This window comes from Myotis daubentonii, chromosome 3 (assembly GCF_963259705.1).
Source record: "Myotis daubentonii chromosome 3, mMyoDau2.1, whole genome shotgun sequence".
Lineage (NCBI taxonomy): Eukaryota > Metazoa > Chordata > Mammalia > Chiroptera > Vespertilionidae > Myotis > Myotis daubentonii.
The window spans coordinates 73,157,288-73,182,155 of NC_081842.1; the positions used below are offsets into that span (position 1 = coordinate 73,157,288).

The 24,868-nt window shown below is 37.7% G+C and overlaps 1 protein-coding gene across 5 annotated transcripts in view; it reads right to left on the reverse strand.

Annotated features, from left to right (window-relative positions):
* Window positions 1–24,868, reverse strand: part of BBX (BBX high mobility group box domain containing) — a 298,024-nt gene that overhangs the window by 195,308 nt on the left and 77,848 nt on the right. Inside the window, exon 1 of one of the 5 annotated variants that reach the window (XM_059687916.1) lies at window positions 22,218–22,368. The exons of 3 other annotated variants lie outside the window; for them this stretch is intronic. The gene's annotated coding sequence lies outside the window, so the exon portion shown is untranslated. Of the gene's footprint in view, window positions 1–3,814; window positions 3,837–22,217; window positions 22,369–24,868 lie in introns of those variants that run through there. One more of the 5 variants, XM_059687915.1, reaches the window with a different exon arrangement.

Sequence of the window (24,868 nt, forward strand, 5' to 3'; positions counted from 1 at the left end):
CTAGTCTGGTGGGGGATAAGTTGGGGGAGACCAGGCTGGTGGGGGGGCAGTTAGGGGCAATCAGGCTGGCACACAAAGGCAGTGAGGGGCGATCAGGCTGGCAGTGGGGGGAAGTGAGGGGCAACCAGGCAGGCAGACAGGTGAGCGATTAGGAGCCAGTGGTCCAGGATTGTGAGAGGGATGTCCGACTGCCGATCATCCCCCAAGGGGTCCCGGATTGGAGAGGGTGCAGACTGGGCTGAGAAGACCATCCCTCCTCCCCGTGCTCAAATTTCATGCACCAGGCCTCTAGTCTTACGTAATAAAAGCCTACTATGCAAATCGACCGAACAGCAAAACAGCCAGCAGAACGACTGGTCGCTATGACACACACTGACCACCAGGGGCAGACACTCAACGCAAGAGCTGCCCCAGCCTGCATGCCCCAACTGGAGGCAGCGGTGGGAGGCGGGGGGTGGGGCTGGCGAGCGGGTGGTGCCAGGTCAGCCAAGGCAGGTGCCATCAGGGGCCCTCTGATCACCCCGCCAGTCACCCTGCAGAGAGAGGCGACCAGCAGCGGTGGCAGGGGGCAGGGCCGCCAAGCGGGCAATGCCAGGCCAGCCAAGGTGGGTGCCAGCATGGGTACCCCCTCCAATCGCCTCGCCGGTCGTCCCACAGAGGGAGGCAACCAGCAGCGGCAGCGGGTGACAGAGCCGGTGAGCAGGAGGCGCCAGGCCAGCCAAGGCAGGTGCCATCGGGGCCCCCCAATCACCCCACCAGTTGCCCCACTGATCGGCCCTGATCATTGGCCAGGCCTAAGGACCCTACCCGTGCATGAATTTTGTGCACCGGGCCTCTAGTATTCCTATATGAAGACACAAAGGAGTCTGCTCAAAAGTGATCCACAATACTAGAAAGTGTCAATATGCTCCCTTTGAAGTTATTTATTCACAACGAAGATATTCCTGGAACAAACAATACCATATAGTAATTAGCTATCTTAAATCAGAAAGATCCAGTAAACTTTCCTTATGCCATACATGTGAATAGATCTATGTAAAAAAGATTAAAAGTTTCTCAATACAAGCAATACAAAGTTGTCTTCAAATTCATGTGGCAGTGAGGTGATTCAGTCAAGCTTTTTCCTAAATCCTCTCCCATATCTTTTAGCTACAAACATGTTTTGCAACATAGCTGACGAATATTAAGGATGCATCTGTGGCTACAAGAGAAGGGCAGAATTTCCCTATATGCCCTATAGACTGCAACCAGATGTATGCCACAATCACTATTAAATAGATGGGACACATTACACACTAAGTTGTGCATTTGTCAAAAGAAAAGCAATGTATCCCATGACCCAAAGTTAATGGTATTGGCTACTGCCTTAAACACACTACCAATAAATAGTGTGAGTGGGTGGTGGATGAATTAGATGGTGATAAGTTCGCTCTCTAGTGGCAAAATATGTACATATTAACATTTAAAGGAAAACATTAAATGAGTTATCTTCCCTCATTTATTTGACACAGGCTTAAATAGAAAAATTCCATAATGCTGCCCAACATCATATGCACAATTAGTACTAACTTGGGGACTACTGTCTTTCATGATGTTTTGGTTTCTTAGTCTGTATATTAATAGTTGGTCCTAATATTCAGAAGTACTAGTAAGTATCATAGATCCAAATACTGTTCAAGTAAACAGGCATAGAAGTTTTTTAATTTGTTTCCTTTTGGTTTTGGTTTGTTTCCTCCTCTTTAGCAATTAATTTGCATTACAGCTTCTTTTGTGAAGAGGGGGTGCTAAGGGACAAAGCTACTGAATAAGTGGGGAACTTAACTACTCAGATCACCCAAAGCACACAGCCTCAGCTCTGTAAACTCAGTACAAAGAAAGCATATCTTATCAGGGGGAAAAATGCTTAACTACCCTAGAAATTGCAAGCTTCCCTGGAGCTCAGATCAAAGTAAACATTTCACAATTATGAAGAAATCCAAACATATTTTTTCAAGTAGGAAGTAAAAATGTTGTTGTTTTTGAGGAGCACAGTAGTTTCCTATCTAGGATTTTTCTAGACAAAAATGATTATTCTCTCAGGTACTGATGCGTGTCATAAAAGCTTCTAATTTCTCATTTGTAAGTTCCCATTTTATACTAATACATACTAGAAAAACAAACCCTGAAGCTCAGTTTTCAAAGCAAAACAATATAAAATTACACATCTGCACCAAAGAAAGACCCTAAAATCAGTGACTGTCAACTATTTGATGCCATGTCTACTTTTGGTGTTGGTTCAGTTTCAAAATGGATCCTAAAGTTCTGTGAATTTTATTAATTATATCATAGTATTCGCTGCAATAACTACAGATTTTGTTTGGTTCAACTAAAACTTAATGGAAATAACACAATAAAACCTAAAACAAGAAGTGTTCTCATATAAAAATAGTAAAGCCCTAGCTGGTTTGGCTCAGTGGATAGAGCACCAGTCTACAGACTGAAGGGCCATTTCCCAAAAACATTCAGCCTATAATAGTCCAAGGATAATAGTCCAGCCAAGGGCACATACCTGGGTTGCAGGATCAATCCCCAGTAGGGGGCGTGCAGGAGTCAGCCGATCAATGATTCTCTCTCAGCACTGATGTTTCTATCTCTCTCCCTCTCCCTTCCTCTCTGAAATCAATAAAAATATACTTAAAAAAAATAAAAATAGTACATATAGGACAGAGATTTTAAAAAAATTAATTTCTCTAACCTCCTTTTTCACTGGGGGGCTTCCAGTGACTAGTTTTATATTTTGACATCTGAGCTGGGAGATATTTTATTTATGAAGAAATTGACTAATATACTTTCTTTTTATTCAAATATAAGAAAAAGGAGACAGCAAATACCTGTTAAATACACTTTATTTGCACGTGCACACAAATTTTCATTTATACTAAGCAACTATTAATTCAATAGCTTTATTAAGAAACATGGAGCCCTTTATATATCTTTCTTTTCTTTTTCTTTACTTTTATTTTATTTTTTTTACAAACCCTTGTGTCGAGGGCTGACTTTCAAATAGATCACAGCGAGGGAGCTGCTCTGCTACGTACGAACCTTTATATCTTTCTTTACTGTCAAAAATTGTTAGTGACCATTTATAACTTTAATTTTTTAAAATATGGAGCCCTCTAGTGGCAAAATATTTATATATCACTTTAAATAATCTAGTAAGTGTCCTCTTCAAAATAATATTAAAATATCATTACCAACAGTAAAATATAGTCTACTTAGGAAGAAAATATTTGAAGCTGCTTAACCTTAGAGAAAGGACAGGAGTCTAAATGATATTTAATAACACAAAAAAATGTTCAGACTAGAAACACTACTCTTCCTCAATGATCATGTGCTAGGTGGTAATAAAATTAAATGAGTTCACTGTGGATCAAAATTGTTGCTTATAGAACTTATAAATATTCTTGCCTCAAACTCTAATTGCTACTATCACTTGACACTTAAATCTCTTTTCAAGAGATATATAAACCTTCCTCTCCATTTGGGAAACTATAAACTGATTTCTACTGACCAGAACCATTAATTAAAAATACGATGATCAAATAGGTACTGCATGGGGCACCTACAGCTTCCAGAAGCTTCACTGGAATAATCTCCTTTAACTATTAGAGTAATAAGGTAAGGTGGTAGCCAGTCTCCAAGACAGCCCCCAATGATTTCCACCTCCTGGTAGTCCCCTCCCACACAGATTATGGATGGCCTGTGTAGCCAATGGGATAATGCAGAAATAACAGAGAATTCTGAGGCTACGTCATAAAATACATTGTGACTTTACCTTGATCTCTCTTGGACTGCTTGCTCTGATGTATGCCAGCTGCAATATCAAGAAAACACTCAATTGGTCCTAAGGAAAGGTCGATGTGCCGAGAAACCCTATGAGTCCACCTGCCAGCCAGGCACAATCTTGCTAGGCATGTGTGTGAACCACCTTGAAGTTATCCTTCAGTCCCAGTCATGGCTTCACATGAATACAGCCCAAGCCAACATCCTGACTGCAGCCAGAGTCACCCTACTAAGCCACTCCCAAATCCTGACCCTCAGACACTGTGAGATAATCCATGTTTATTTTTTTCAGTTTCATGTCAATTTATTATACTTCAATAGATAATACATGTTGGTACTATTACTGTCTCCATCTTACAGAAGAGCCTGTGAATATTTAAGACTAAATAACTCTAGAAAGATTTCTTTTTTGTTGTTGTTGAAGAACTTTACCTCTGCATTTTTGGCCATTTCCCAAAAACATTCAGCCTATAATAGTCCAAAGATAATCCAATCAACCATATAGAGCATTTTCCCCCAGCTTTGCTTGTTAAACAGATTAACGTCCCTAAACTTAAAAAAGAAATTCCCTTTAATTCTTGACAGGAAATGAAAGCATTATTGATTATATAATATGTAGTCTATTTTACCAATAGCCATGTCTCAACTTGTATTCCAAATCTGTAATATAATTTATGAGTAAGTGAAAATCCTCTTTTCTTGTAACTTGTCTTTGTAGCCCAAGGAGGCTGCTAACACAGCAAATAAAAACTTTGATTTAATTTAGCTAAATGCACAGATGTACATGGTGAATAAAAAGCACTTACTATATTCCAGAAGCAATTCTAAATGCTTTAGACTAACCATTTGATCTTCACAACAAATGGGAATAATAGGTTGTATTATCTCCATTTTACAGACATACAGAGGTAAGGAAAGGTTAAGTAGGGAACTTTCTCAAGGTCACATATAATCAATAACAGTCATGTTTGAACTCCAGCAGTCTGTTTTCTGAGCCTATGCTCTTAGCCAGGAGCCTATATGGGCTCTCCTAATCTCTAATTTATCTTTTTCATAAAATACTATGCATAGTAGAAAGTCCATGTGCTTTGGAATTAGAATATTTGGGCTATGAAGCCCCTTATATGTGCATAATTTAACAATCCTCAAACTTTTTTCTCACTGTAAAATGGAGTTGTATTTTTTATGAATATTAAATAAAAACATGGTTAAAGAACACCCTGCACAGTGCTCTACACACATCAATATTTATTTGTATTTTACCTTGTTTCCAAAGGCAGGTTTTTATCAAAGCCGATGAAACTTAACCTTTATGGTCTTTTACTTTCACAGCCTCATCCAAGACACTGTACCTAATTTTGTATTCATAACTTGTAATCTTTTCCTTTAAGAGGGCTTCCAAATTATATGACCTTCAGACTCACAAAACCAGGGATCTACCTCTGTTCTTCGGATTAATTATTTCAACACTAAAGCAAGCCCAATGGGCTCCCATATGGGTAAGAGAGAATAAATATATTCCATCTTATCTGTCCCACTAAATGCAGCTATAAAACCTGGGCAGAATGCATGCTGCAGCTATTTCAGAAACAGGAAAATAGAAGAATAACAACAAATTTTGAAGTACCACTTTCTCCACTCTTTCATGTGCTGGGCCTCAAGCATTTCTGTGGTAGCAGAGAGAGGAGGCAAAAATAGAAGCCCACAGAAGCAAAAACTCTAAGAAGGGAACCTTCATTTCTGATTGGAGGAACATTGGTTCCAAGGGGGTGGAGCAACACCCTGTTGCTTTGCTTTTATTCTCTCTTTATCTTCCCACTGCATATTCACAGACATGCGAACTACATAGCACAGCATAACTAACGCCCCAGCTTCCCAACCAGGGAACCAAAATAAAAGTGGGAGATGGCAGAGGAGTTTTTATGAACTCATGGTCTCACACCAAGCTACACATGCATAGATCAATCCTAAACATCAGATATAGACACTGAGAACTATAAAGCACTGCTCAATTCCCAGTTTGGCCACTGGGTGGCAAAGATGTGGGAAAATGCCAAACAACTGAAAAGTCTGAAAACTGAACTGATACAGGAAACACAAATCACAGAGGGCTGGTTGAAACCTGAATCCTGAATTTAATTGAATAAAATAATCAAAATGTCCAGTATAAAATCCAAAATTAATCAGCATATAAAAATACCAGTAGAAGACAATCTCAACTTGCACAGAAAAAAAAAGAACAGATATCAACTCTAAAATGATGCAGATATTAGTATTATCTGACAAAGATTTTAGAGAAGTTTTATAAAAATGTTCCAACAAGTAATGCAAATACTCTAGACAAGAAAGGAAGATAGAAAGGACTTGAAGGCTGTTCTGGAAATGGTTTAGACATTTCTTATATTAACATGCACTTAACAATATAACCATGCAATCCCACTCATAGGTATTAACCTGAGAAAAATAAAAATATGCTCACAGAAAAATCTGCATATAGTGACTTTATATATAATTGCCATAAATTGAAAAGAACCCAACGGCTAAATAGATAAACAACTGTAATATCTGCTATATGTAATAATATATTATATATAATGTTATTGACACACAGAGATGATATAGATAGATATAGAGATAGATATAGATAGGTATAGATAGATATAGATAGATATAGACAGATATATACTACTCAGCAGAAAAAAAGAATGCACTATTGATATAAGCAGCCACTTGGATGAATCTCAGGCATTGTAGGAAGTGAAAAAAGTTAGTCTCAAAAGATTACAAACCATATGATTACATTTATACTATATGCTCCAAAAGATAAAACTACAAATAGACAGCATAATGAAATTTTGGGGAGTGAAGGAGCTAAATTTTAACTGTACACAAAACCTATTCATGTTTTAAAGTTCATAGAACTATACGCAAAAAGCCAATTTTATTGCCAGTTAACCTAAAAAGTAAAAAATTTTTAAAGCCCAAGTTTTTTAAAAAAGACAAAAATAAATTGTGTAGGATTTATGAAAAAAATTTCTAAGAGATGATTTGTATCAATTTGCTGATTTAAAGGGCATTTAACCTTATGCACTAAAGGCCAGTAGAATCAAATAAACAGCATAAGAACTTAAAATTACTTACAAAGGTGTAATCCTACCCAATACGCTTCCTGTTCTACTGTATATACAAAACCAAGACCAAAATAGCATATGGAAAGAAAATCAAAGAACAACGTGTCACTGTCAATCACCAAGCCGCAAATCGGGTCTTCAAGCTAAAAGATAACTAAATTTCCTGAAATAAGAATCTCTACCTTTGGATGAGCCATTCCAATATTAATGATTCCACCTGGAAATTCCAAACTATGCTCTCCATAATACCATCTACGCAGTATTTTTATATTCTCTACCACATTAAAAAACACATAAGGGAATTCCACTTCCAGAAAGATGGTACAGACATACTTGTCCCTAATGGTCTCACTAAGTGCAACTAAAAACACTGAATATTTGACGGTCTGATCGATGCTTCTCTGTCTCTGGATAGAGGGAAGGTAGGGGAGGGCGGGGGTAAGCGGGAGAGATCAACCGAAGGACTTGTATGCATGTATATAAGCCTAACCAATGGACACAGACACCAGAGAAATGAGGGTATGACTGGGGGGGGGGGGGGGGGCAATGGGGGATAAGGACACATATGTAATACCTTAATCAATAAAAAAACAACACTGAATGTTATATATAAAACAATCATAAGACTGTGAACATTACAAATAAAATCGACTAGCTAAGGTCTTTAGGATGTAAGGAAGAACAATACTGTGGTAAGTTCCCTGGGTTCCCTTTTTTAAAAAATATTTTTAATCCTCACCTGAAGGATTAAATTTTTTAACTGATTTTTAGAGAGAGAAAGGGAAAGAGAGAGAGAAGCAACAATGTGAGAGAAACACCAATGTATCGGTTGCCTCTTATACGCCCAACCAGGAATTGAACCTGAAACCTAGATATGTGTGCTGACCGGGAATCAAACCCACAACTTTTTTGGTGCACAGGATGACGCTGCAATCAACTGAGCCACAGGGCTTGGGTTTACTTTTTGCCCCACATATTGTATACTTGGAACTGAAGAAGCCAGCAATCCAGATATGCCAATAGGGCACAAACAACTAAGTCCCAACAAAAGCCAGCTCTCTCTACCCAAAAGGTCAGAAAAGGGGCAGCCTAGCAAGACAGGAAACTTTTAGACAACAATTGCTCTACAGGAGCCAAACGTGACAGAGAAATACGTGACCCTACACCTGCTAAGGCCAAGTGTAGAACCTAAACTACCACCCTCACCAGTCTGTGAAGATGACCCACAACCCCCTCAATGAGGTAGTATCAGAGGACAAGTAGGGAGCTGGGATTCTTATCTAATCAGGTGGTAAAAAGTCCCCCCTCCCCACACCCAATACAGAGAATCAGTGGAAATCAAAGGTAGACATAAAACTTCATCCCCCACCTAGCAGTAATGTTTCCCTCCCTCTCCCTGTTTGGGCAATGTCAGCAGAGGAGGAGTTAAGTATCAAGACTTGACCACTGCCCATCAGTAATGAGGCCACCCTCTCACTCCCTTGGTGTCAGTGAGGCCATGTAGAGCAATAATGAAACATGCCAATCACTTCCAGCTAGGGTGGTGTCCGCACAGGCCCACTGGGGGTGGTGGGAGACTCTCTGTCTGAAAGTAACAAGGAGCACCTTTCTCCCTTGGGTGTGAATGGACCCCACCTGGGGGGAACTTAGCCAAAAAATAGAAGATATAAAAAGAACCAAATAAAAGAAAATTTCGGAACTGAAAAACACAGAAACCAAAATAAACTTAAACAAGTTCAAAAGAATAATGGAAGAGACAGAGGAAAGAACCATTGAACTGGGAAATAAAGCAATAGAAATTAACCAATCTAAACAAAATAAAATCTGGAAAAAAATCTAAACAGAGCCTCAGGAATCTATGGAATAAGAACAAAAGATCTAAAATCTATGTCACTGAAATCCAGGAAGAAAGGAGAAAAGAGGGCAAGGTTTAAAAAGTACTCAAACAAACAATGGCTAAAAACTTCCCAGATTGGGCAAGAGACATATACCAAGATACATCACAGTCAAATTCCTGAAAATAAATTATCTCACCCCAAATACCATTCTAATCTTGAATGCAGCAAGAAAGAAGAGACCTTACTACATAGAGAAAAACAATTCAAATGTCAGTAGATTTCTAATCCGAAACAATAAAGATCAGTCTGACCAGTGTGGTTCAGTTGGTTGAAAGTATTCCGATGGACCAAAACCCTCACATGCCCAGGTTGAGGGTTTGATTACCAGGCTGTTGAGGTGCACACAGGAGGCAGCCGATCAATGTTTCTCTCTAGCACTGATGCATTCACTCTCACTCTCCCTTCCTCTCTCTCTAAAATCAATAAAAACATATTTTTTAAAGAAGTTATAAAGATCAGAAGGCAATGGCACATTTTTTAAATTAAAAGTGAAAAAAACTTGTTAACCTAGAATCCTATACCCAGTGAAAATATACTTCAAGAAAGAAGAGGAAATAAAGGTTAGGGTAAACTCAGAATTTTCACCAGCATTCCTAACTTAAAAGAGTGGCTAAAGATGCTCAGTAAACAAACAAACAAAAGAGGGAAGGGGGGAGAGATAAAATAAGGGAACTTGGAATATCAGGAATAAAAAAATAAGTACATGATAAACAAAAATATGAGTAAATACAATAGGTTTTCTTCTCTTGCATTTTCTAAATTATGCTTGATTATTGAAACAGTGTCTGATGGCAGTTTTACATGTATGTAGATAAAGTATTTAAGACAATCATATTATAAATGGAGGAACTAAAGACATTAAGAGGTAAATGCACTAGTTAAAAAGAGTGTCAGTGGATTAAAAAACATGACCTAATTATGCTATCTATAAGAAACTCACTTCAAATATAATATAGGTTGATTGAAAATTTTAAAAATGAAAATGGTATACATAGAAACATTAATCAAAATAAACCAAGAATACTATACTAATCAGAAAAAGTAGACTTCAGAGCAAAAAACCTCACCAGACACAGAGCTATCAAATATGTCAAGTAAAAACTTACAGAACTGAAATGAGTCATAGACAAGTCCATACTCAGAGTAGAAGTCATCAACAACCCTCTCTCAGCAACTGACTGAATTATTAGAGGGAAAATCTGAAAGGATATACAAGAATTCAACAACATCAAACAACAGGATCTAATACACATTCTTTTATTAGTGCCCCAGGAATACATACCAAGTAAAACTACATACTAGACCAGTGATGGCGAACCTTTTGAGCTCGGCGTGTCAGCATTTTGAAAAACTCTAACTTAACGCTGGTGCCGTGTCGCATATAAAAATTTTTTTTATATTCGCAACCATAGTAAAACAAAGACTTATATTTTTGATATTTATTTTATATAATTAAATGCCATTTAACAAAGAAAAATCAACCAAAAAAATGAGTTCGCGTGTCACCTCTGACACGCGTGTCATAGGTTCGCCATCACTGTACTAGACTATAAAGCAACTTCATCAACAAGTTTTATAGAATGTGTCCTCTAATCACAATGGAATCAAATTGACAATATTAACAGAAAGATAATAGGAAAACTTCCTAATGTGGAAACTACACAGTATACTTGTAAGTAATCCATGGATAAGAAGTCTTAAGGGAAATTTTATTTTATTTATTTTTTTTTTCTTAAGGGAAATTTTAAAAAATATATTAATTGAATGAAAATAAAAGTATAGCATATCAAAATTTCTGGGACATGGCAAAAGCAGTGCTTAGTAGGGAATGTGTAGCACTAACTACTTTCCTTTGAAAGAGGAAAACATTACAAGTCAATAATTTAAACGCCCAACTCAAAAACCTGGAAAAAAGATAAAAATAAACTCAAATAAGCAGAAATTAAGAAAATAACAAAGAGCAGAAATCAAAGAAATAGAACACAAAAAAATTATTTTGGCAATAGCAAAATCAAAGACAATACCAAAAAGAAAAGTTACACACACCAATATCCCTCATTAGTACAGATGCAAGAATCCCTAACAAAACACTAGTGAACAGAATTCAACAATACGTAAAGCAAATTATACAACATAACCTGGGATTTATTTCTGGAATGCAAGTATGGTTTAATATTCAAAAACCAATGAATATAATCCATCACATTAACAGGTAAGAGAAGAAAAAATCATATGCTCATAGCATGGATTAAGAAAAAGTATTTTTAAAAACTTCTAAAATGAGTATGAGAGTATATAAGGTAAAAAAATACAACAATCAACTATATTTTTATATATGAGCAATGAACATATGGACACTAAAATTAAAATATTTTTATATACTAGAATTAAATATGTAGACACCAAAATTAAAAATACAATATCATTGCCTTGGCCAGGTGGCTCAGTTGGTTATGTTTGATCACCAGTTAGGGTGTGTACAGGAGGCAATCAATCTCACATCGATGTTTTTCTCTCTCTCCTCCCCTCTCTAAAAATCAACGAAAACATATCCTTGGATGAGGATAAAAAAATACAATATCATTTACAATAGTTTTAAAAATGAAACAGTTCATTGTAAATCTAATAAAACGAGTCCAACACATGTATGCTGAAAACTACAAAATGCTGATGAAAAATATTTTAAGTTCTAAATGAATGAAAAGACATACTATACTGTGTTCAAGATCTAGAAGACTAAATATAAAAAAGTTGTCAATCTTTTCCAAATTGATATACAGATTTAATACAATTCTTTTAAAAATCCCAGCAAGACTTTTATAGATACAGAAGGTAGAGACAAGATTATTCTAGATTTCATATGGAAAGGTAAAGGAACTAGAATGGCTCAAATAGTTTTGGAAAAGAAGAATGAAGGGTGAGAAATCAATCTACCTGATTTCAAGACTTACTATATAGCTATAGTAAGAATGTATTATATTGGTGGAGGAGCAGACACATAGATCAATGAAACAGAACAGAGAACCTAGAAACAGATAAATTTAAATATGCCCATCTATTTTTGACCAAGGCACAAAAGCAAGTCAATGGATGAATAATAGCCATTTTAAACTAATGATGCTGCCCTAGCCAGTTTGGGCCAGTGGATAGAGCATTGGCCTGCGGACTGAAGGGTGCCAGGTTTGATTCTGGTCAAGGGCATATGCCTAGGTTGTGGGCTTGCTCCCCAGTAGGGGTCGTGCAAAGGTAGCTGATCAATGATTCTCTCTCATCATTGATGTTTCTCCCTCTCTCTCCCCCTCTCCCTTCCTCTCTGAAATCAATGAAAATACATTAAAAAAAATGGTGCTGAAGAAACAGGAAATCCATATGCAAAGTAAGACTCACATCATATATAAAAGTTGACCTAAGGCTAACATCATATATAAAAATTAACTCACAATGAATAATGGACTAGGTGCAAAACACAAAAACTATACAACTTTTGTGTAAAACACAACAACTATACATCTTTTAGGGGGGAAAATGTACAAGAAACACTTTAGAATTAGGGCCAGGTTTAAAATGCTTGGACTTGGATTTGACACCAAAAGTCCAACCCATTAAAAGAATGATAAAGTGAAATCCATCAAAATTTAAAACTTTTGCTCACCCAAAAACGCCCTAAAGAAGATAAAAAGATAATCTACAGACTGGAAGAAAGTACATGTCAAATACATATCTGACAAAGGATTAGTATCTAGAATATATGTATAAAAACTTTCAAAATGCAAAAGTAACAATTGAACATGCAATTATCATCATGGTGCTATAATTGCACTCCTGGGCATTTCTCCAGTGGAAATGAAAACTAATTCACACAAAAATAGGTACCTGAATGTTCAGAGCAGCTTTATTCATAATAGCCCCAAACTGGAGACAACTGAGATGAATTTCAACATGTGGTTACATCATAGAATACTATTCAGAATAAAAAACTATTGATACAATAAGTTACATGAATCTCTAGAGAATTATGCTGAGTGAAAAAAAAATAACTCTTGAAATGACAAAATTATAAAAATGGAGGACAGATTAGTGGTTGCAAGGAGTTATAAAGTGGGTAGGGACAAGAGGGAAGTGGCTGTGGCTATATAAAGGCCACATGCCCTGGCTGGTGTTGCTCGGTGATTAGAGTGTCTGCCCAAGCACCAAAGGGTCACAGGTTAGATTCCTGGTCAAGGGTACATACATGGGTTGCAGGTTTGATCCTTGGCCCTGATGGGGCCATGTGTAGGAGGCAACGAATTGATGTCTCTCTCTCACATTGATACTTCTCTCTCTTTTTCTCTGTCTCTCTGACTCTGTTTCTACCTTCTTCCCTCTTTCCCTCTCCATTAGACTCTCCTTAAAAATCAATGGAAAAAATTTCCTCAGGTGAGGCTTACATAAAAAACAAACAAATAAAACAAATAAACAAAATTCAGGTGAGCACTGTGTGCTTCTTCATGTTCTCAATTCTTGGGTGGAAAGTGTCTCCTTTGCAGGGCCTTGGGTTAAGGTTACCAAGTCCGCTTTTACTTTCACTGCACACTCCTCCTTAGCTGATATCATTCATTCTGGAAGCTTCAATTACCATATGCCAATGATTGCCAAGTTTATATTTCAGCCAATTCCTCTCTTCTGAAGTCCACATATATTTTACTCATAAATGAAAATATAATCTCAGTATCTTATAGGTACTTCAAGCTCAACATGTGTACATTTAAACACATCATCTCCCTACAGCCTCCAGTTCTGCTTCTCTTGTGGCTTTCCCTGTTTGGGTGGTTGTCACAATACCATCGAATGCACCAGATGCTAAACCTAGTGTGTGGTTTCCCCCTGTCTTACTCTTATACATCCAGTCAATCATAAAACCATTAATTAAAGTTCCTAAATCCCCAACGCCACCATCTGGCCTAAACTACCACTATAACAATCTCTTGAATGATTTCTGCATCCCCCATTTATGCCTCCCTCCAAAGTATCCCTCCTATAACAATCAGACTGATCTTTACAAAATGCAAATCCAAACACCACACTCCCTTGCTTAACACTCTTCAGTGTTACCTGCTAGGCTTGCCATAATCTCATCAAAGCACACAAAAGTCCACATCATACCACCCTTTTTGTTTTCTGAACTCCAGTAATAATAGATTCTTCTAGTTTCTCTTAGGTATCCTGCTCTTTCTCACCTCAGGTCCTTTGCACTTCCTCCTACCACTCCCAGCACAATCTACTTATAAATCTACTTGTAAGATCTTTTCTTAGCCATCCCTTTCTCCAAGATGAGTTTTCCTGAGCCCCCAAATTAGGATAAGTCCCTTAAATAAGAATAAGAATACCTATACAACTTCAAATAAATCTAATTCAAGTGTTTTAATAAAAATAATTAAATAAGCCCTAACCAGTTTGGCTCAGTGGATAGAGCGTTTGCCTGCAGACTGAAAGGTCCCAGGTTCGATTCTGGTCAAGGGCATGTGCCTTGGTTGCAGGCACATCCCCAGTGGGGAGTGTGCAGGAGGCAGCTGGTCAATGTTTCTCTCTCATTGATGTTTCTAACTCTCTATCCCTCTCCCTTCCTCTCTGTAAAAAATCAATAAAATATATTAAAAAATAATAATAATAATTAAATAATTCTAAGATTTATGCAAAGGTAATATCTAAAGGTATAGTCAATATATTATATCTCGATATAAAAATCATACATATTTGCTTGGCGCTTTATTTATCTTAACTTAGGCCTACTTGCTACGACCCCTGACATCCATTTTCTCGGGAGCTTTCTATATACAGAGAAGAATAATAGTAATTCTCCTAGTAAGAGGCTTTGTCATTCATAATCAAACTATGACTGTGATCTCAGATTTCCAGCCTCCAGAGCTGTAGACATAAATGTTTGTTGCTTATAAGCCACCCTGTCTATGTTGTATCACAACACCCTGCAGTAATTAAAGCAGAACACTGGTACTGAAAGTGTGGTGCTGCTATAACAAATACCTAAAAATGAGAGGCAGCTTTGGAACTGGGTAATGGGTAGAGGAAGGAAGAGTTTTGGACTGCACTGTGGAAAAAGCCTGTATTACCGTGAACAGCCAATTAAAAGCAATTCTGGTGAAGGCTCAGAAGAGAACAGAAGTAGAAAAAGCCTGTCTTCCTAGAGGAAACCTAAGTGGTCATGAACAGAATGTTCATGTAAATATGAAAAGCAGAGGCCATTCTGATGAGCTCTTGGAAATGAACATGTTACTGGAAACTGAAGGAAAGACCATCCATGTTATAAAGTAGCAAAGAACGTGGCTGAACGGTTCATGTCCTAGTATTTTGTGGAAGATAGAATGTGTGAGTAAGGACAGTTTGAGTGACGAAATTGGATGTGTGGCTAACCTTTTTCTAAGCAAAGTGTTGAAGATACAGATTGGCTCCTCTTGAATGCTTGCTTATAGAAAACTGAAAGCAAGAATGATTTAAAGATGGAATTTTTAATCAAAAGGGAAGCAGAAATTTAAAAAATTAGAAAATTCTCAACTTATCAATATTATAACAGTGTCCTAGAAGATAACACTAAGGGTATGACCAAGAGACCTTTGGATAAAAAGTTTAGTATGGGTGTGAACCAGGATTTATTCAGCCACCCCAGCAGAAAAGCAGCCAATGTGAACTGAAGGGGAAGGAGACAAGAATGAATGAAGTTTGGTTGTCAGACTTCTTAGAACTTACAGGATGGAATCATAGAGATATTCTACTGGGAATGTGTGATATTCCTCAAGACAAGGGAAAAAGGACTCCAAAGGCAGTTTAGAGATCATCAGGGCTTCCTCCTCGATTTCAAAAGGGGCTAGGGCATCCCCCGGGTTTCAACAGACCAGAAGACCTCCCATCCAAAATAATGGGAACCAATGGGGACTGGCTACTTCTATTTAAATTTCAAAGGTTGGAGCTGCCTACAGGGGCAGAAGGAAAGCTGAGGACATGGCGAAGAAGAGGCCACCACAGAGACCCCACTAGGGCAACACCCAATAGAGCTGAAGGAGAAAGGCTAAAGCTGCCAGGTAACCCCAAACCAATAGAACTACAGGAATACCATTCCAGCTTGGAACAATTGCTGTATGGGCTACACCCAGAAAAGCGATAGGGGCCGGGTTGCCCTAAGTGTATCCAGAAGGTAGGACTTGCTCCAGTGGGCTTGGTGAACAGACCATCGAGTTAAAGATTATTCTCTAACCTTAAGATTGTATGTAATTTGCCCTACTGAGCTTTTACTTGCTTGGGGTCTATCATACCCCTTTCTTTCCTATTTCTCCCTTTTTTAATGTGTTTAATTATATGCTCATCCCATCATTATATTTGGAAGTATATAAGTTGTTTGTTTTCACAGGTTCAAGTTGAAGAGGACCTTGTCTCAGGATGAATCATACCATTAGTCTCACCATGTCTAATGTAGGTAACATTTAGATGAGACTTTAGACTTTGGAGTCAATGCTAGAACTAGACAAGACTTTTGAGTAGCTGGGATGGAATGAATGTATTTTGCATACAAGGAGGGCATGAATTTGGGGGTCTCAAGGGTAGAATATTATGGTCTGAATGTTTGCGTTTCCCCACAAAATTCATGTGTTGAAATATTAATGTACAATGTGATGGTATTAGGTGGAGCGCTTGAGAGGCACTTAGGTCATGAAGGTGAAGCCCTCATGAGTGGGATTAGTATTTTTATCTTTTTTAAGGCCGCCACTTAAAAGTCTTTTTTTTTTAATTAAAATATTTTTCAATTACAGTTTACATTCCATATTATTTTGTATTAGATTCAGGTATACAGCATAGGGAGTAAGTGTTTTTATAAAAAAGAGCTCCCTTAACCCTTTGTTCATATGAGGATACAAGAAATCTGTGACCCAGAAGAGAACCCTCACCTGACCATGCTGGCACTCTCATCTCAGAATTTCAGCCTCCAGAACTATGAGAAATAGATGTTTGTTGTTATAAGCCATCCAGTCTGTGGCATTTTGTTATAGCAGCCTAAACAGACTGAGACTGACTGTTATTAATTATAAATACTTATAGCAACTAGTACACTATTTTCTTGCAATTCTTTATCATTTTATATGCTTTAAGGACAACCTCATAAATATTCAAACTTTTCTGGAGGTTAAGTTCACTGTGTAAAAAACACATGTTTTAAAAATAAATACCAAAATTAACCCCGAAGTTTGGTTATCCAGCATTCTTTCTAAAGTTTGATGAGCTCCACCCAGTTTCTTAATAATAATAAAAACAATCACAAAAAGAAAAACACATAGGAAAATAACTGCTGGGATATGCCATGTATAAAGTAATTTAGCTGAAGTTTTAGAAGATATGTCTATAAGCACTCTCTGAATAGTAATTTAGAGAGGTTAGGTTTTGAGGTCTTTACATTTTAATAATCTACAACAAGAAGTATTTGCAATGAATCTGTATTTCCCAACTCATGTGTTTTTTCTGACATCCCATTTTTTATTTCAAATTAAATACGGATACGTGTACTGAGTACTACTCAAGAATTAACTAAACCCACTAGTAATCACATCTTAATCTATGTGTCATATTACATTTTTTAAACTGTATTCTTTTATATGGCTAATGTATAGATGGATCATGGTTCTGTGAACATTTAATTCTCATTTCCTGTTAAAAAACATCTGGTTAAAAGCATCATTTTGAAGCATAAAAATAAGGAAGGGGTTACAAGAATGGATTTCAGGACATGAGATAAGAGGAACAACCATGTAAAAATACAACCACTGTTAATCGATGTAATTTAAATATCCTTACAAAATAGAAAATAGACACTTGGGACTACAAAAGAAGCAAGAGCTGCTCTGAAAGTGCAGTTTCACAGCTGATCCTCTCTGCAAGCCTCTGGTTAATAAAGGCAGGTGTTTCCAAACTGTAGAAGAGGACATGCGATCAAAACTATATTGACCAGAAAAGGAACCTAGTCGGATTGACTAAATTTACTTATAAAGCCTTGTTGTTTCAACCACTGTTACTGAAAACCTTTCCAAATGTATTAAGGTATACTTTGATGCTTGAGTAAGTACAGCATAGTGAATATAATTAAATCACTGGTGACTGCAGGTCTTATCATACATTAGGGTCAGCCTTGTTGTGAGCATCAGTTTTCATTGGAACCTAATGAAGATGTAGACAAGGGGCTGGATTAACACAGACCGGCCCTAGGCTATTCATTCTTTGGATGCTCTTCTTTTTCCTTTCTTAAAAACTAAATGGTTTTAAGTCAATTTTTAAAGGGGAGGAAAGGGACTTATTTTCCTCCCCTTTAAACGATGGAAAAATAAACCTACTTATCGGAGCTTGTACTGTTTCACTGGAGCTTTTCTAAAGTAATAGGTATTCTTGAAAAAGCTGTTCCATTTCAACACTGTTAAGGAAATGAGTGCCCAAAAGCAAAGCTAGGGGAAAGAAAGATAAAATCCAGTTCCTATGTGGAGAAGAAAACAATACTGAAGAAAGCTGTGCAATATCCAGTTATTTACTAACAAGCATGTTTATGTACTAAATGCACTGCCAAGCACTAAGGATACAGCAAGCCTTTCCTCCCTGGGCCTCAGTTTTCTCATCTGCAAAATTGGAAAACAGGCCATATGTATCTCTCCCTTAATATATAAAACTTTTGCATGGTATAATTCATTATAAGCAAGGCAGTATTACCATCAGTTGTGTGGAGGGGGTTAGGGCATGAATAACTTTCCAAGCGGAATTAGGATGCCCAAACTCCTAAGAAAACTATTCTCTCCAGTTAACTTAGTAATGTTGGCTAGTCATTTACTCCTCTTTTATTGCTCTGGGCAGAACACTAAATGAAAAACAAATCAAAATTTGATTTGGTTTATGTTAAGGGATTAAGTATTAAATATTCCCAAAGAGATAATGAAGCATCCACGGAGGCTTTATTTCCTTTCAGTTTTCTTCAAAGTCTTATCCTAAATAACAAATGGCATCAGCACTTGTGGTCTGATCCAGGGAGCACTGGAGGGGGGACCAGCGGAGCTTGTGGTGGGTCCTAGCTCTGACAGTAGTAAGATCCTAGGCAAGTCACCTGCTCATCTGCAAAATATTTCCTTCTACTTACCTCACTAAATAAGAATGTCATGACAAGCTCAACACATTGCCTTTTAAAATAAAAACAGTTCAGGAGAATACCGTGGATATAATGTATTTTGATTTTTGGAAAAGCATTTGACAAAGTATTTGAGGGAGAGAAGAGTGTGCTACCCCAAAATCTGCCTTTTGGGGATACTGATTATTTTAAGCTAACTATTTTTAAGAAACGAAAGACTCAAAAATAGTATTTAACGTACCTGCCTAAAGAAGGTTAGATAGAAAAACCTGCTATCTATCACCTTGTCATAAGTCTATTAGCGTCCCCTCTGTGTCCAATTCTTTAAAGTCCTGTACTACTACCTTCCTCTCCTTAGTCCAAATGGCTTATAAGCCTCAACTGCCCAATTTGTCCTTGGATGCCATATTCTTCTGGATATTCTTCTTTATGCCATATATATACGTAATAAACTTGGTTATTTTATCCTGGTAATCTGTTTTTTATCAATTTTACTATTAGACCAGCCAGAGCAACTTCAAAAGGTAGAAGGAAAATTATTTTTCCTCCCCTACATATTGAATAAAACATTAACACAGGCTGTATAGTCAAATGGGTTCTTAACTTTGAACAGCAAGCACTGAGTGATGAATTAGAAGGAACACTGGAAAATGAAAGGTCTAGTTCCCTCTTTAAAATTGCTGCTATATGTACATTATAACCTTTTGACATTCAGTGTGAATACATCCCTCTCCTTGTGTGGGATAACTGATTCATCAGATTTCCTCATATTTCATAAGCATAAATGTAAATCTGAAACTATAGTTAAAAAAATTTACAGGCATGGAGTAGGAGAGTCCTGACTTATGCACAGTTCATGTGAAAAAGAACTAAGAGCTCAAGCTGAGATAAAACTCACCATGAGTCAACAGTGTGACATGGCTGCCAAAAAGCAAATGTAATCTTTGCCAGAAGTATAGTGTCCAGAACAAGAGAGTTACAGCTTTACTGTACTCTCTGCATCCTGTGCTAGGCACTACATATCTAGAATGATGGGCTCAGTTGTCAGCGCATCCTATTTAAGAGTGATCCAGCTCTGGCCAGGGTGGCTCAGTGGTTGAAGTGTCGTTCCGTACACCAAAAAGTCTTGGGTTCGACTCCCCATCAGGGCACATTCACAGGCTGCAGGGTCCATCCTTGGTCAGGGTGTATACAGGAGGCAACTAGTCAATGTTTCTCTCTCTCCCTCCCACTTCTTCTCTCTCTAAAAATAAATTAAAAACATGTCCTAGGGCAGTGGTCGGCAAACTGCGGCTCGCGAGCCGCATGCGGCTCTTTGGCCCCTTGAGTGTGGCTCTTCCACAAAATACCGACTTCTGCACATGGGCCACGAAGTTTCAATCGCACTGTATGTGCGCGCCCGCACGTGGTATTTTGTGGTATTTTGTGGAAGAGCCACACTCAAGGGGCCGAAGAGCCGCATGTGGTTTGCGAGCCGCAGTTTGCCGACCACGGTCCTAGGGTGAGGGTTTAAAAAAAAGGACAGTGTGATACTGTTAAAAAAAAAGCGATTCCATGACAGGAAGAGACCAGAATGGGAAAGAATGTAGAAAGCAAGTCCTGAAGACTGAAGGAACTAGGACTCTTCAGTTTAGAAAAGCTAAGTCTTGGGGGAGATATTAAATATCTCAGGAGCTTCAAGTGACAAAGTTCAGATCTAAGAGGACACATACCAAAGCAGATCTGGTGTTGATCTATAACAGCACCCAAAACAGCAGGGGCTGCTTCACTACGGAGGATGTTCATTCAGGAAATGCAGCTATTGCCAACCTGGCTGCACATTATAAACAACTGGGAACGGCTTGAAGTCTTTCATTGCCCAGGCTCCACCCCCGACCAATTAAGTTAGAATCTCTGGGGCAGGGCCTGGGCAATGGAAGGTACTAAAAGTTCTCCAGGGGTTTCTAATGTGCACTTGAGAATGACCAAGTTAATAGGATCTGGATGGCCACCTGTCTGTGTGGTGGAGAAGGGATTCCTTCTCAGAAGTCTGCATTAGGTTTCCTTCCCAGAGATTTTGTTCTAGAATCTTTCCCTTTTTTAACTTATTAACATTAACCTCTATGATCATGAAGATTAGCTCTCCGTGCACAATTCTGAGAAGAAATAAAGTTTAAATGGCACAGTCTCGTAAAGGGAAAAATTTAGGCTGACTTATAATCACTAGTTTATTCTATTCATGAATAAGAGCTTTCAACAATTTAAGCACTACCATCTTTGTGGAAAAGGGCAACAGTACTGGCACGTTTATATGTTGATAACTTAAACAACTTAACTCCAAAGTTTTGTAAAACAAATTTAAAACATGCTAACATTCAAGAATTCTCAAGTTTCTTACATAATAAAATAATTCTTATAATCAAGCAGAAACTACTTTGTAGTTCAAATAGTCTCTGCCACACTATCTTATTCAATGTACATGACAAATTATCTGTTATATTTTCTCTAAAACTTTTTATAACAGGATAGCCTGGGTACTTCATAACCACTGTACAGTTCTCCACATTTCCTTTGGTGTTGGTTATATTGTTATTATTAATCCCACTGAATAGAAACGTTTATGCATATTCCCCAATTTCCTTTGAAAAGATATATCCATCTGTGTTCAAAAGTCTTTTAGCCATAACATAGGTCAGGCATCCACTCGAGTGGGTGGGGTAATGATTTTAAATTTTAGTGGCCCCTCCAGATTTTTCCACTTAGCCATAACACACCCTCTAAACTTTAAAACTTTCACTTTAGGTTAAGGTAAATCATCAACCATTTCCTTTTACTTTCGCCATCTGTTGCGGCAAACGCTCCTAAAGAATCTGAAGCTGCTTCTAGGCTACTGGAAGTCTCTCTCATTAATCTTCGTCACGTGGTTCATAAATAATGAGAGAGGTATTAAAGATCATCATCTTGTTTACAGACAAGCACCATCAAGAGAGCCTGGAATAACACCGTGGATTTGACAAGACATATTCAGCCAGAACGAGCATTTCAGGAGTCCTGATGTGGGGACTAAGCACACATTTAACATTTCACCAAGAGCTGGTTAACTGTACCACGTTTCAAATTAACGACTGCCCTTGCGATATCAAAACACTAGAGAGCATTCCGACCTTACAGCCATCTGAGCAGCTGCAGGGCGGACAGTCTGCTCCACAGCCAACAGTCACCTTTCCATTTTCAAGCACATACCTCTCACAGAAATGTTTTCAGTGCAGCAGTCTACAGAGCTGGTTGTAACACCGGCAAGATGTGACAACAAAATTCATGATGATTTTGCTTTTTCATCAGTCTGCCCCTTTCTTTCTTTTTTTAATTCTTCCCTCCCTCTGCATCCCCCAAAGAAAACCAAACCAACAATACTTCCACAAAACCTGACTCAGACTTATGAATATAATGCTCTCAGTGAAAGCAGACCAGCTTTATGGGAGAACCGCTTTCAAGAGAAGCAGGAAGCTGATCTGAGCAGCAGAGAGAGCAGGGATGGGGCGGAGCAGAAAGCAACTGAGCTGGGGGGGAAGCGAAGCACAGAGTCCTGGCTGCTTCTAGTTACTTATTGACAGTTTCATCGTATAGCACAGATTTATGAACGGGGTGAGCATCCGTCCTGCCGTACCTTTTCTCTCTTTTACGAATCTCTGTCAATCTGGTAAACTATTACACAGGGGAAAGTAAGGCCTTACAGCCTCGCCAGAGCTCAGTGCAGGGAAATGATGTAAGCTTCCCACCTCCCACCAGCCCCAGCTCTGCCAATCCACCTCTACTCTGACCTGTTAACATCCCCCCTCCCCCAGTGCCACTGCCTTGGGGCCGCAGGGCCCCAGGCCAGCTTTCTGTGTCCTACTGTGCCACAGAAAGTATTTGCCAGGGAATAAGGACTATTTTTTGTTTTGAGAAAAGTCTTCAATGAAAAAGCAAATGTCTCTCTACTTCAAAAATAATGCTGAGTCAACAAAAGCTCGGTCAATCCCCAGAACTATTATTAAATAGGATTGAGGTAAATGAATGCAATTTAGCAAAAGGCAACAGGAGGTGTGATGTAGCAAAGGGTGTAATAATGAGAGTTAGGAGCCCCCAGCTCTACTACTCTAATACCAACTCTGTGACCTTGGACAACTGGCTTAATCTCTCTAGTTTCACTTTCTGTTAAAGGAAAGAGTTAATATAAATTACATCTGAGATCTCTTGTGCTGTTTTCAATTTTCATGAACTGATACTCAAAAGAAATAAGCACAAGCCAAAAAAAAATAATCTAACTTTGGCCAGCTGTTTGTTGTTTACTACAAACAGCAATAAGTCCTTATATTGAGCTATTTAAGATATGCTTTCCCAAAGTACTGATAAATGTAAGACTACCAAAAGATGTATAGGGGGAAAGTTACACAGACTGTTCAAGTGTTATTCCTCATCTGGAGAATTCAGAGAGAATTAGGATAGTGAAGATGGAAAGGACACATTATATTAATTGCTTGGAAGCAATTAAGACCTATGACATTAGCCAGTGGTCCGCAAACTCATTAGTCACCAGAGCCAAATATCAACAGTACAACAATTGAAATTTCTTTTGAGAGCCAAATTTTTTAAACTTAAACTATATAGGTAGGTACATTGTTATTAACTTAATCAGGGTACTCCTAAGACTTCGGAAGAGCCACACTCAAGGGGCCAAAGAGCCGCAGTTTGCCAACCACAGCCGTAGACAACTATTTACTAGTGTTCTAAGTTAAAAGGGGACACACAAACACATGCATCAGGGATAGAAAAAAAAAAGTTTAAATTAAGAGCCAGTAATATAGTGGTTACTAGCCCAAAGTCTTCAAGTGAGGGTAGGCAAATTCCTAGAAGTACATGGGACTTTCCAAAGGGTCTGAAGAGCACACAGGTAAGCAGACAGTAAATCAGTTTCCAGAATCAACTTTTCTAAATACCCTTCCCTGAAACCAATCTACCTGAGAATGCCCCTACAGAACATGTTTAACTTTCCCACTTTCCCTTTTCCAATTCCCCTTCTCCCACTTTATAAAATCCAGGCACACAATGCACCCATCACAAATGTCACTCAGAGGCACTGCTTGGGGGAGGAAAGAACCTCTGGGCAGGACACAGGAGAAATACTGGTGATGAAAAAGTGTATGGCCCTAATCACTCTTCTTTTGCAACTTAGGTATCTTTGCTATTTCTTTACTTGGAATAAAAGTAGAGGAGAACCTAATTTAGTTGTCAGCTGATAAATCATTAAAAATATTTTAAATGATAGATCATTGTGATTTTGAATAGATGCCAGAAGTTCAAAGAATTGACACAGCTTTAACACTCTCATCCTCTTCAACTTATTTATGTAAACAAAATTCAACAGTGTATATATTTAAAATGAAAAATATGCTGAACTCTTTTTGTAATGAGTATTCATCTAATATACAAGCTAATTAGAAGAAAATCATTAATAATGTATTAAGAGATATATTTCCAATAAAATTGTATTTTTCTCTAATATTATTTATCAAAATTTATTAATTCACACATATTATTATGATCAACTGTATACTAATAATCACTGTAATAACTTTTTTAAAATCATAGAGTCCTGTCACAGTAAATTAAATTTTATCATCAAAGTATGATATGGTGATTAAAAATAAATTCTTAAACATAATAATACACAAGGATAAAATTTAGTGGGAAAAGTCTAATAATAAAGAATTCAGGAGAAAAATTAACACTGAAACTTCTGACTGTTAAAAAGTAGTTTGTAAATGGATAGTGGTGTTTGACTCAAATATTACAGAAGGGTATGGCAAGTTTATTAAGAAATGTAGTATTTACAATCAACAACAATTATACCA